At 46.6% G+C, this 12,730-nt stretch overlaps 1 pseudogene; it reads right to left on the bottom strand.

The window, feature by feature from the left end:
• Positions 1-1,091: 1,091 nt before the first annotated feature.
• Positions 1,092-2,788, bottom strand: LOC146431233 (rho GTPase-activating protein 24-like; annotated as a pseudogene).
• Between the last annotated feature and the right edge of the window lie 9,942 nt (positions 2,789-12,730).

Below are 12,730 nucleotides of genomic sequence, written 5' to 3'. Positions count from 1 at the left end.
AGAGCGATGTGATTAAACAAAACTCAAATATTTTTGGAGGAAAGTGGGACTTCAGAAGTTCATTTTTTTTCATAGCAATAGAAGTAGGAAAAAAAGGAAAAAAACAAGAATGCAAGTGTTGGAATTCAAATGTGAAACCTCATTTGTGATTGTTTGGTGTGAAGGTGGCAAAGAAACGTGCTGTTGTTCAATAATGCACTTGCATTTGTGCATGGAAGGAGTTGGCAAGGAGGCACTTGGGAATGAAGAGTTGCAGTGCTGCCTGGGGCTTGGAACAGAGCAGGGCTGTCTCATTCCATGAGCCTTAGGGGATAAGACACTGTTTTTTTGATTCATTCATATTTGATCCTAAAACAAGCTGCGTGCTCTTCACTGGGGAAGAAGAAAAGCATCTGTGGTTGCTGCTTACACACCATCAGCTGCTCTGGTGACACTGAGCTCTCAGGTATGTGGCCACTCTTAATCTGACTGGAAGAGCTAATAATGAACCATGTTTTTATCACAGAGAGTATAATTTTAAATTGGTACAGGTTTAAGTAACATACTATTTGTTTATGTGAAAGTTCTCCAGTTAGTTAAAAGAACAGTGGTTATTTTGTCAATACTTAACTGTGTCTTTAATGCTGTATCAAGGTATTTACTGTATTTCTTAAGACTAATGTGTTGTTATGGGAGAGCAGTCGAGAGGCTGATTATAATCCAGAGGAGCAAATGGCTTTGTAAGGGACCTCCTTGCTGTCCATGAATGAATATCCCTTTAGTGAGAGGAACAGCAGTTCTGATCCCAGGCACAGAGTGCAGATGGGAGCTATAGGGAGGTGCAGTGACATCCTGAGATTAAAACCACTTGGGCATTTAGAGCATCACTCAAGGTGACCCAAAAAATACCAGAGTGCTGCCCAAGTGTGCTGCACAGGCTGGCTTGGGAGGGGGTAGTGCCAAGAGCCTGAAAGATTTTTCCAGTGGTAAGAGCAAGTGTCCCTAGCATTAGCAGGGTGGTACAGAGCTCCTGGGGATCCCATCGTGTTTGTAACAACTGCTCACTGCATAACCCACAGCCAAGGTTTTCCTGTTGGCTTTCCTGTCTCACCTCAGCAGGAGCTTGTGCTGACCCCAGGACTGGCCTTTTTCTCACCCCCAGCTTAGCTCCATTTCCAGCTGACACACTCCTGTGTATTTCCACCCGTGGATTTCCCCAAAGGTTCCAAAGAACTCCTCCCTTTCTCCCTGGATTATTTCATTTCTTCTCTCTGCATCTTCCTTTGCTCTCTGCTTTTCTCACCCTCCTCTCCCCCAGCCTGTACCATTTATGCTGTTGTCCCAGTTTCCAGATCAGCCCCCGAAACTCCAACTGCAGTGCTCTGTTCTGCTCCAGGCTGGTGGAAACACAGATACTGTAAAACAAGATTAATTCCCCCTTTAGGAAAGCTCTAGTCTTTTTTAAAGTTAGCTTTTTTTAAACATATGTTCCCATAAATACAACTATTGGCACCCCCAATATGTTTCCAGTCTTTGGTGTTATATATTAAAAGCGGCAAGTTTTAGTTACCCTAATTTATAATAAGTATAAATAACCATATGGGCATAGGAGTCACTTTGTAGGTTGATTGGTTTTTTAGTGTTTTGTTTTTGTAGTGGAATACTCCAGTAGTGTAACAGCAAATGGCAACGCAACATATTTTAGGAGGCGCTGATGATTCTGCATAAATTGCAGTTCCCTTGTGCTGCAGGGGAAAAGAGAAGAATACAGCAAAGATATTTTAAAAAAAAATACTAAAATCCTACAAATGATTCGTTTACGAAGAAGAAATTGAGGAATACTTCAAGAAATTAAAGATTAAATGGATTTTTTTTGCACGAGGCAAAGTGTAATTCGACATTACACACTTGCCATCTGTTGAAATGCAGCATGTTGAGGTATTTTCTGGTTTATGTCAATTTGCATGACATACTTGTAACTTTTAACTAATTAACAATGTTCTATTTAAAACATCCATTATTTTTAACTACACAATAGCAGAGCAACACTTTGGAAAGTGAAGCCTGGAAATGTTGCTGCCTTTTAGCTTTGATAACAAGCTATGGGTAAATCTCTATTCAATTTCTAATCTTAGAAATTGGGAAAATACTAATGAGCACTTTCCTCAGAGTTGTTAAAATTCATGACTTGCAATTTGTAAAGAATAATGACTTACTGCTAATGCTGCTGAGCAGCCTGCACATTATTCTCTGGAGAAATGCTTGATATTGGATTAAGGCAAAAAGGGAAAATACACAATAGACCAGAGGCTTTTCAAGAGCTCTGTGCAGCCCTGCAAAAAGTCTTTTAGATGCTCTGGAGTTCCTCAAGCACCTTACATGAAAATGAGTTTGGATGACTCTGAATAATTGTCTCCCTAATCCTGTAATGCTGGATCCTGGTGCCATTCCCAGTGGGACAGGGAGGCATTGACTGCCCAGCACCCACAGGCCCTGCCCTTGGTTTGTTACACACCACAGGAAGTGACGACTTCCCTGAAGCCTCATAATGTTTAAAATCCTTTACCTTGCAATTGTGGATTCATACTCAGCCTTCTGTCTGCCCATCAGCCTCCTCAGAGCTGCCAGCTGGTGCTGTGGGTTTGCTGGCGAATCTCCAGAGGAAGCAAAGCTGTCACTGCCATCCCCTGGGATGTGTCCTGCCTTTTCCTGATCCCACAAAACATGACTTAGAGCTCTTGGTTTCTTGGGAGTCTTCTGGACAGGCACATTTTGTCAGATACCTTGAAGGAGAGTTTTCCTCATTCATGGTTCCTCAGCAGGAGCCTACTGAGCTGCCTGGCCTGCTGTCCCCAAGCCCTCCAGTCCTGTCACCTGCTTGGTGCCTCTGCTGCTCAAGAGGGGACCTTGTCTCTGTGTGTGCCTTGCTCTACATTGCCACAGGCCTGGAGAGTTTTCTTCCCACAGCTGTTTGTAGCTTTTCGAGTACTTGAAAACAGTCCATTTTGCTGGAGCTGGGACTTTATTCCAGCCTCCAGCTTTGCTTTTTGTGCACAGCAGGTTGGGGTCTTGAGCTGCCGTACCCATGTGCTGCCCCCTCCCATTGTCACCATGGCTGGTTTATTGTCATCTCCAGGAGCTACTGCTGCTTTCCTCCCCCAGCTCTGTTGGCTGTAGCTTGTCTGACACCTGCAGGTAGCCCATTTGAGAGCTGCCCACCCTTACATGGTTTAATTCCCTGGCTGGGAGGTGAATTCTGCAGCTCTATCCCAGTCCCAGGGCTGTGCAGGGGAGCAGGGACACAGCTCCTTGCATTCCCCTTCCCACACTTTAGGAGAGAGACCTGTAACATGTTTTGGCTGTGCTGTATCCCGCTGGTGAGGCATGAGAAAAATGGCATGGATGTAAAATGGCTCATGCTGCTCATCCCTGGATCATCCACTGATCTTTCTGAGCGAGAAATCGCAGTGGTGCAGCGAGAGAGGCAACTCCCGCGGTCACGATGCTTCAAGGACAAGAAGCTGGAGGTTAAGGAAAAATAGGCCACATCAGCGATATTTCAATTCCTCTTGGAAAAACTTTGATGTGAATAGATACAGAGTGTTTATTTTAGCTGCCTGTTCTCACAAGAGAATCAAGCGCGGCACAAAAATAACTCGGTCATAACTAAAGGAAGAGCAACCCTTGCAGTTTAAATGCATGTCTCAGAAATAAAAGACAGTTTAAAATAATCTGGCAAGTTGTTTCCTCTCCCTCATCCCCACATGTTCAGTCTCATGATATAAGAAATGGAAATGAGCTGGTTTAAGTGCTGCTGTGTTTCTGTAAGTGTTTTCTGAAAACCTCTTCAGGTTTCCCTCTGCCCACCTGACAAAGCTGGGATGTGTTCCTGGTACAAATTTGGTCTGGGAGGTTATTGAGGCACACTTTCCCACCTTAACCTGCATTCCCTTCAGTAGAAAGAGTCCTTAGAAATGAGCAGGCGTGTGAATGTTTCGGGAATCTAAAGAAGGCTTGGGGTGTAATATGTAAAAGCCAAGGAAGTAAGACTAGCTTTACTGAGGGGGAAGATACTGTACTGGAGGAAGGTGGGGAGGAATCCACTGATTTGATTTTGCAGAAGTGAAATAATAAACTGGTTTAGATCCCACCATCCAACCACCCTTCCCCACCCAACGTTGCAGTTGCAGCAACCTACATTTTTCCTCCAAAAAAAGATCTTCCCAGAGTATTAATGGCAGTGCTTTACAGGAGTTCTGTGCCTATTAATAAGCAGACAGATGGCTCTAGTTTCTGATGAACTGGATTCAGTTTCATTGATTAATCTGTTTTCTCCCTATCCCAAAGGAGAAGCACAGCTGTGCCCACAGGCAGCTGCTCTTGCACAGACCTGGTTCTCACAGGCACATCTGCCTGCCGGGCAGGAAGGGATCCCAGCACTGCTGCCAGCAGGAAGCTGGCAGGGAGCTGGGCTGTCACCTCTGCTGAGGTAGGATGGAGAAGCAGGGCAGCCAAGGGACCCCATTTGAGAGCTGATGGACTGGGAGCATCTGACCTCGTGGTCCCCATTGCAGTTACACTGCTATAACAACACAATGTAGGTGAAATTAGGAAGGTCAAAGGGTCATAGGGAGAGCTGACCTCTGCTCGTGGTCCCCAAGGCCATGTAGTACTGGAACTGATTCACATGACTCATATAGGGAGACTCGTTGGAGGCAGCAGGGTTGCATGGGGCTGGGACTTGGGAACAAGCCACCCTTAGTCCTGTGCTTCTTTCACGGGGTGGCTGCTGAGCTCCAGGTTAGGAGCTCAAAGTACCTCAGAGCAACATCAGTGGCGTGTCACAGCTGGAGTCTCATCTGCTCTGTGCTTCCTCTCCTGATTATGATCTCGATGAGGCACAGCACCATATAATGTTGATTTCCTCTCCTACACCCCTCTGCATTTACATTTATTCATATGCCATGTTCTCCTTTCACCTTCCCTATGGCTTTTCTGAGAAGATTGCTTGTATTAGTTTCCTGACAATGTAAAGGTCAGCAATGAAAAGAGCTGTGGTTTGTTTTCTGTTTGCCCTGAGGCAGAGGAAGAGCTTTCTTCCAGACTCTCAGCTTGCAGAGAGCTGGGATGTTTTGAAAAATTGTTTCTTATTTTGGACTGACTTGGGATGGAGCTTGTGATTCTCTGCTATGACCTCTCCCTGGAGCGCAGAGATGCTGCCATGTGTGGTTAAAATTTAACATGCTTGAAATAGTTCCCCCAGGCGAGCTGTGGGACTCAGCCTCCCTCAGTTCTGGTCCTGTGCCAGCTGCCTGTTCCCCTGCAATTGCCTTTGAGCTCTAGAAGAGAGACCAGAGTCCTCTCACTGTGCCTTTTGTGGGGTATCATTTGCACTGCAGACAGATGAGATGTGACTGTTCCAAAAGGGACTATGTGACTATTCCATCAGCCCTGGGAATGTGCATGTTTGGGGTCACTGTCTGGATAAAAGCTCACAACTTCCTTCACACAAAAACTGACGACAGAGTTAGAGAGTCATAGAATGGTTGGGATTGGAAGGCACTTTGGAGGTAGTGCAGTTCCACCCTGCCATGGACAGGGACACTTTTCACTATCCCAGGGTGCTCCAAGCCTGGTTCAACCTGGCCTTGAGCACTTCCAGGGATGGGAGAGCCACAGCTTCTCTGGGCAACCTGTGCCAGGGCCTCACCACCTTCACAGGGAAGAATTTCTTCCCAATACCTAGTATCTACCCACCCTTTGCCAATTTGAATCTATTCCTGTCACTATCTGCCATTGTCCAAGTCCCTCTCAGCTACACAATTGAGTATCGTCATAAGCTGGGTTAATCAGCACCTTCCCATCCTCAGACTGGGGCCAGAGCTGAGCTCAGCTGCCAGCAAGGGAGAAAGCAGAGGGATCTGCACACAGCTGCCAGGGCATGTCCTTGTGCCAGGCTCTGCTCTTCCTGTGTGTTAGAGTAGCTGTGTGGTTCATGTGGGGAGCCAAGAGCTACTCAAAATGCACTTCCAGGTGTGCACTGGCATGGCTGGGCTTGGCATGACCTGAACTCACCACAGTGCTCCTGTTCTCCATGAGCCCCTCATGCAGCTGGGCTGGAGAACATGTCCTGCTGTGGGGAAACACTGCTGGGAGCTGCTGCCCTCTTCAGCAGGATGCAGTCAGAGCTCTGTGTGCACTTCAATGCTCTCTTGGTTTGCCATAAATGAATTTAAAGTTTTGTTCTTGACTTTTTTTTTTTTTTTTTCAGCCGGGACTTCCATGATGTTGGAATAATTAATCTCATAGTCTCATCTCTTGTTTTCCTCTTGCAGTTGAATTAAAAACAGTTTCCTGTGCTTTTTTTTTTTCCAAATCCCACTTGGGCTTTTTAACTCTGAATGAACTGTTTATTGTGCTAAATATGGTGAATAAAAGGAAACAGAGAAAATGTTCTCTGTGCACCTGCAGAAAGAGAACCCGGATGGACCAGCCTTGGCAGGCTCTGGATCCAGGCACTTGCCCATGTCCTGAGTCCATGCTCTGTTAAACTTCTGGCAGCAATCTTACATTGTTTGATTGCAATCTTTTCACAAAAAGAAATAGAAGCAAATAATAGAAAGCAAGCTTTGATAAGTTGATTTCAAAGTCTGATTACACTTTTAATCTAGTTTGCCATTTTATGATGCATGTTCTTACACAAAGGAGCTGCCACATTCCAGTAGAGGAGGAAGAGGTGTGTGGCTCGATGCCATAAGGACCTGAGCATTCTAAGCTTTGGGGCTTGTCAGGAATATTGGATATTACCTGTCTGCATAACAAAATGCTTTTGTGCATAAATAAAGGTCTAGGTGTGCAGCCAGACAGCATCAAGATGAGGGTGCTTGCCTTTAGGCAGCTGAAAGCTGCTCGAAAAATAGAGCTGGAATCTCCTTCCTGTGACCCCAGCAGAGAGCCGTGAGCACGTTTTGTTCCTGTGGCTCTTGGCAGGCTGGAGCTGGATGTGGCATCTCCCTCACCCTCCCTGTGCCGGGAAGGCTCCGTGGGGGCTGCCGGGGCTCCGGAGCCCTTCCCGGTGCGAGCTGCTGTCGGACGGACGGGCTGGGTGGGAAGGGGAAATGACCTTTTTCCTCTCGTCTCCAGAGAAGAGCAGGCAGTGCTCAGCCGCTCACCCCCAGATGTCACGGCTGGGGCTGCTGGTGCTGCCGGAACCCAAACGCCTGCAGAGGAAAAATCCCATCCTTTTTCAGCTCTGTGACAGTTTGTAACCATCCTCTAGTAAAAACAAGCCATACAATTATTTGCACCCCTTAAAAAGGGGCAAAAAGACAGGTGAGGGGGAATATTTGGGAAAACACAGGCTGCTGGCAGGAGAGGGCACTGTGTACTTTCCTATATCCAAGGGAATGTGCAGTTGGGATGAGCGTGTTTTATCTGGAAAGCTGTGCAGCCGCAGAGCAGGAGCCTCACTGTCCCTGAGGTGTGACCATCCCCATGCCATGGACAAAAGCTCTGAGGACAAAGCTCCTGAGTGCAGAGCTGCTCCTGCTCCTCTTCCCACACCACGCTGGTTTGGGTTAAAACCTGCTTTGTACCTCTGCTGGGTCAGAGGGGCAGAGGGGCAGAGGGGGATGAAGAGGGATGAAGGCAAAGCCAGCATGGGGAGGTGGAACCAGGGCTTCATCACAGGCAGCATCTGCATTGCTCTGCAACAAAAGCTCCTTCACCGAATATATGCAAATACCTTTAATTTAGGATGCTCTTCTCCCTCACCAACTGTATTTTGTATCATAACCATGATTTACCTGTTTGCTTTAATGTAGGGTTTCCATCTGGGGGAAATGGAGTTTCACTGGAAATGTGTGTTCAAATTCATTCTCTTATCCTTTGTTTTCTTCTGTAAAATTACTCCTGTGGTGTTATGATTGCTTGGAAGGAATCCTCCCAAACTGCTTGTCTCATGGACTTGGCTTTTAATGGAGGTAGTTTTGATGCAATTCCCTACTTTAGTTTTATTTTAGCTCCACAGCTCTGCAAGGAAGGATTTCAAGCATCAGGTTTGCTCAGCACTAAAGGCAAGCTCATGACTTTCTTGTGCTCCAAGAATGACCCTCAAATGCTCACAGAGAACAGCCTGTTTAGTTCAGCATTTGTATTTCTGGTAAACATTAATGGGAGCTGCTGCTGTTCAAGCTATCATTCAGTTTTACGGATTTTATCTCCCTTTCAGGTCCTTCCCAAGGCATGTTTCCATGTGGGACTTTTGTCTTTGCATAAGGACAAGGCTTTGACTCAAAACCAGTGAAAATGTTGTGAGCTCCTGGGCTCCCTCTGGAAATGATCAGTGTAACAAATCCTGCTGCTCGGCTGGAGGCGAGCTGTCGTGTTTCGCTGCATTTGGGATGGTGTCTATAAACACAGCAGCTGTCTGCAGGAGAACGGGACTTTCCAGCAGTGCATAATATGAAAAGAATCTTATTACAAGTCAAAAAAAAAAAAAAGAAAAAGCAAGAAAGGCTCAAAGAGCTCGCATGATGCCAGCTTCCTATCAGCTCCAACAGCAGTCTAGACATCTCAGAGAGTCATCAGGCTAATGTGATGTGCGTGAGGCATTTACAGCTCTGCGTGCCTTAAGGACAGCTGGGGAAAGGGAGCTTTCCTCCGGGGATCAGCACAGCTCTGAAGGTCTCCTGCTGTCCTCTGTCCCACTCCTCACCTATTGCTTCCTCTCCTGCCTGGGTTTGGGTGTTTATGGTCACCTCTTCAATGAGCCACAGCACAGGATGAGGACATTCTTTTAGTGTCATTAACCTCGCTGACACCTTTGCTCAGAAACCCTGCTGGGGCAGGGCTGTGGTCACCTCACTTGGGCTGAGTGTCCAGCCCTGGGGCCGTGGGAAGGGCTGAGACTGTGGGAGCTGCAGGGACACTGTCAGGAGGTTGGACACCTCCACTGTCCCCTGCCCTGGGCCTTTCCTTGGGGTGATGATGGGACAGAGCCAAGGTCTGACTCCACTCCCAACATTTCCCCAGCCACAAGCTGCTCTTCCATCTGCTCCAACAACTGCTGTGCCAGGGTACCCGAGATGGGGCAGCTTGCTCTGCCAGGGACCAATCCTGAACCAAGTGTCCCCATCAATTCCTGAGCCAGGCTACTCTTTGGGGCAAGGATAAGCCATCTCCCAGCTGCAGGAGTCAATCTGTAAAACATTACAAAATTTTGGGGGAAAAAACCCTCAATCCCTTGCTATTTAGCAAGTAATTTACTTTCTTGAGTGCAAAGCCAGGGATTTAAGTGGGTTTTGTGACATCCCTCGTGACCAGCTGAGCCGTGGGTGATGGATGCCACAGGGAAAACTTGGCTCTGCCTGCACCGAGGAGGTTCCCAAAAAAGAAATATGAAAACACCAGAGGAAAGGCTGCTTTCATGATAACTTCTGGCCCATCCAGAGGGAGAAAATGTCAGGAATTTCCCAAGAATATCTGCAGTCTTTGACTTTCAGCTGAACTCCAGAGCTGTCTGGGATGGAGGAGCAGCAGAGATTGCAGGTGTCCTGCCTCCCCTCTAGCACCCAGACCTGGCATTTCTCACAGGGCCCTTTTTTAAATAAGATTCAAAAAAATTTATTTGGTGCTTCTGTGTTTTTTATTCTTCTGGTTTGTGTTGACAGGAGCATGTTGGGCTGGATACAGAGCTTCATTGTTTGCGTGTTATAGGGGAAAAAGAAGCAAGAAAAGGGTGAGACTTGTGGAAAACTAGCAGTCCTTTGCTATAATTTTTTTGAGAATACAGCATAAAATTCACTAGTCCCAAGCAAAGGTACTGAAGAAGGAGGGAAGGAAAGAGATATATCACTTAACATGCTAATTTTCCTAGGCAGAGCAAGCAGGTAGCAGCAAACAGTGGAAGGGATAAAGCCATGTTCTTATTCAAACTGGTAAGTAAAATACATTAAAAATGCAGTGAGTGATCGCTTTAGGGGGCTTAAAATTATGTCCCTAAAAAGCCCCCAGAAACTTACTGGTTTGAAGGTACATGACTGAAAGTGGTTTCTGTCTAATCACTGCCCTGCCAGCTTGAATTTGCTCTTTTCTGCACCCAGTGCTGGAGCTTTGTTGTTGATTGCAGAGAGTTGGGATCTCTGCTCAGCTCAGATCCTGCCTGCAGGGCTGGGGATGCTGAGGGTGTGTCAGCCTCCTCCTCTCACCTCATCCCCCATCCATAGAGGATTTTCATGGCTGGAGGGCAGCATGAGGAACCAGGGGTGCCTGTTTCAGCCCACAGTAGGACAAATTTTTGGTGAGAATAGAGGAACAGAGAGTGGGCTCTGTCCCACTCCCCTGCCAGGAAGAGGTGGTTGAGGCACAGCAGGGCCACCCCAGCCCAGCACGGGGGACAGAGAGGGACAGCAGCATATTAGACCTTCTGATTCAATCATTTTTTCCTAAATGTCACTTGAAGAGAGTGGTCGTAACGTTGAGTCATTACCAGCCATTTGCATGTACAATAACAACAGGGAAAAAGATAAAAAAATCAATACTGGGATCAATGGAGAGCTCCCTGCTCTGAGTCTTTTGCCTGGAGCTTATCATTAGTAGACACTCACAGAGAAGAGTACTATTAATTAAAGGAAGCATTTGCAATCTAGGGGAAATGACTGGCAGGTGGAAAATTCTTGGATTTTTTTTTTTATCTGCGGTTTTGGAGGTGGGTTTGTTTTCCCTTTCACTTCTGGACTCCTCAGTGTCCTGAGTGAAGCATCTCCTTCCCATCTGTGTTTCAAAGAAAGAGTTTTCTCACCTGGAATTAGGGAGAGGAATGACTTTCCAAAACATGAGCGAAAGCCAGGGACAGCTCTGCTTGAGTTAAACCCCTCTTAATCACTGGGCAGTGAACCTCTGATCCTCCTCTCTTGCACCCTTTCTCCCAGCACTGCTCACGACCTGATGTAGCACACAAATAACAAACATTTCTGTTGTTTTTGCAGCAGCAGCTGATGGGTTTCCAGGAGAGAGGGCTCTGGGCAGGCAGAGCATCCTCCAAGTGCTGCTGGAAGCCTGAGCAGGACCAGGGCTGGGTGGGTAAATTGCACACCAGCTTTGATTTCCATTCAGTTTGAGTATCTTGCATTGAACCCCAGGAAAAAGCCTTGTTGTACTGCCAGCTGTCCCCAGGCTGCGGCTTCCTGCCACCCCCAGCTCATGGCACCATCCAAGGCAGGGTTGGTGCTGTGGCCTTTGGCTGCTCATCCCTGACCCCTGGGAAATGGCTCTGTGCTAAAATTCATCTCCAGAGCCCCCAGCCCACCCACTGCAAACAGCAGTGATAGATCGGCAGCAAGGAAAGAACACAATTAACTGAAAATAATCCAAATATTTTGCTTATTTCTGACAGCTCTGTGAGGTAAAAGGTAGACAAATGCAGTGAATGTGTTTAGGGACAGCTGTGCCATGGCTGTGCTGAGGTGAAGCTGTGCCAGGGCAAGGCAGGGGCTGCTCACAGCTTGGTGTTGGGGAGAAACCACTGGATCTCAGGCTGAGCGGCAGGACCTCAGCAAGATTTAGTTTTTTTTAGCATTTTGGGGGAGTTACAACAGCTTTAAGGGTGTGAGTGTACACAATCCTGCCTGGACTAGCTGGGCTGTGAGCCTGGCTCTTGGCACTGCATTTGCTTTATTGTCTGTGGTTGTGCATTTACTTTAATTAAGACACAAATGCTGAAACCACATTCAAGATACTCTTCCTCCTCTGCATCATGGTTTAGCTGATCCCAGGCAGACTCTATTAGGTGGCTTTGTATTTTGGGGTTTTTTCTTACTTGCTATTACTACCATGAAAGCATTTACAGGCCCCAGGGAAGATGGGGGAGAAAATTCTCTTTAAAAACAGCAATTATTCTTAGTAAAATATTCTAAATAATTCATTGCTTACTGGCTGTAGTGCACTATTAAATGCCTTTTAGCTACTACTTGTATAAACTCTTCAAGGCCTGGTTCAAAGCCAAGCTCAGGTTAATGATACAGCGATTTTTGTGGGAAGCTCTGATAGAGCAGCTCCTGCAAAACCCCACAGAGCTGGACAGAGTGTGGGCAGGTGCCTGTGTCACTGTGCTTGGTTTTAACCAGATTCTCAGGATTTCTGAACCTGGAAAGTCTCCTCATTCTTGCCCACCTTCTAGAGAGGCTGGGTGGAAAATGTGCTGTATTGGTGTAATGCTCTTCCAACAGCAACCTGCAGGATTTAGGAATGGTGACAACTGCCTGTAATGGAAGAAAATGCCACAAATGTGAACCAGCAGTGCCTCTGTTACCCTGCCTCTCCAGCAGCCTGTATTCCATTCATGCCCATGGAGATAAAACAGAGTGCTCAGCAAACTGGGCTCAGCAGTGCAGTGTGAGGGTGTTTTTTCTTTTATTTATCATATGCCTGCCCACCTCTGTTGTGTATTTGCTTCTATTTGGTTTAATCCCAACGAATTATTTTCCCTCAAGCCCCTAAGTCTGACCCAGATGAGTCCTTGCTTGTCTGACAAAAACTTTACCTCAACACTGGTGACAAACTGTGTAAGAGGACCTGGGCACAGCATTAGACCCAAAGCATCTGCCTCCAGCTCATCTCTTTGAGCATCACTTTTGAGTGCTGCTAGAAAGAAAAGGCTGAAAGATCTTGAAGCACAAAGATTCAAATTTACATTTTCTATATAGAGTTTTTTCTTAGTTGCCTATTAGCAGCTATTAGCATCTCTTTGCAT

The sequence above is a fragment of the Lichenostomus cassidix genome, chromosome 13, assembly GCF_008360975.1.
Source record: "Lichenostomus cassidix isolate B80296 chromosome 13, HeHo_3.0, whole genome shotgun sequence".
In the NCBI taxonomy this organism is placed as follows: domain Eukaryota; kingdom Metazoa; phylum Chordata; class Aves; order Passeriformes; family Meliphagidae; genus Lichenostomus; species Lichenostomus cassidix.
This window is presented reverse-complemented; position numbering and strand designations above follow the sequence as displayed.